We start from the raw sequence: 662 nt of genomic DNA on the forward strand, positions 1-662 counted from the left end.
CTGTGGGCGAGGGGCTTCCCCCGCGCGGCGTCGCCTCCCGCCTCGCGCTCCTCGTCCGAGCGCGCCCGCTGGTGGTGGGCGCTCGGCACCGTCAGGTAGTTCATGGCGTCGCCGAACTCGTCCCTGTAATTGGGCGGCGACGGTGACTTGGGGTCCTCGCTCTTGGTCACGATGATGGCGGGCAGCGACCAGAGGCGCGGCCGCGGCGGCGGCGACATGTCCCGCATGCCCACGTGCTCCAGCTGCACGGAGCTCCGCGGCGCCGTCAGCCGCGGCCGCCACTGCCCCCGCAGGATGGCCGCGGCCGAGGCCCTGGCGCCTCTGGCCGGAGGGCGCGGCGTGCCTGGGGTAGGGCCCGGCGGCGGCGGCGACGCAGAAGGTGGCGGTGGCGACGTCCGGTGGTGGTACGCGGCGGCGTTGCGTCGGTTCTTGGCGTGCGTGAGCTCGAAGCTCTCGTTCCTGTCGTCCTCGATGTGGTCGTAGGGGCCGCCGTGCTCCAGGCGGGCCTTGTGCAGCAGGAACTGCCGCAGGTCGTGCGACGTCCACGTGTAGCTGTCGCGGCGCAGGTCGTGGTCCGCGGCGCGCCCGTGGCGGATCCCGCACGCCCGCAGGCGCTCCACGATGGTCTGCACGGCGTTGCAGCCGCCATCCTTGGGCGTGTC

The 662-nt window shown here is 74.0% G+C and overlaps 1 protein-coding gene across 1 annotated transcript in view; it reads right to left on the minus strand.

Annotated features, from left to right (window-relative positions):
• Positions 1 to 656, minus strand: part of LOC119586791 (chloride channel protein 2-like) — a gene marked incomplete at its 3' end in the record, with an annotated part of 22,238 nt that extends 21,582 nt beyond the window's left edge. Inside the window, 1 exon segment of the mRNA XM_037935511.1 lies at positions 11 to 656.
• Positions 657 to 662: the final 6 nt, after the last annotated feature.

Source organism: Penaeus monodon, chromosome 22 (genome assembly GCF_015228065.2).
Source record: "Penaeus monodon isolate SGIC_2016 chromosome 22, NSTDA_Pmon_1, whole genome shotgun sequence".
Lineage (NCBI taxonomy): Eukaryota > Metazoa > Arthropoda > Malacostraca > Decapoda > Penaeidae > Penaeus > Penaeus monodon.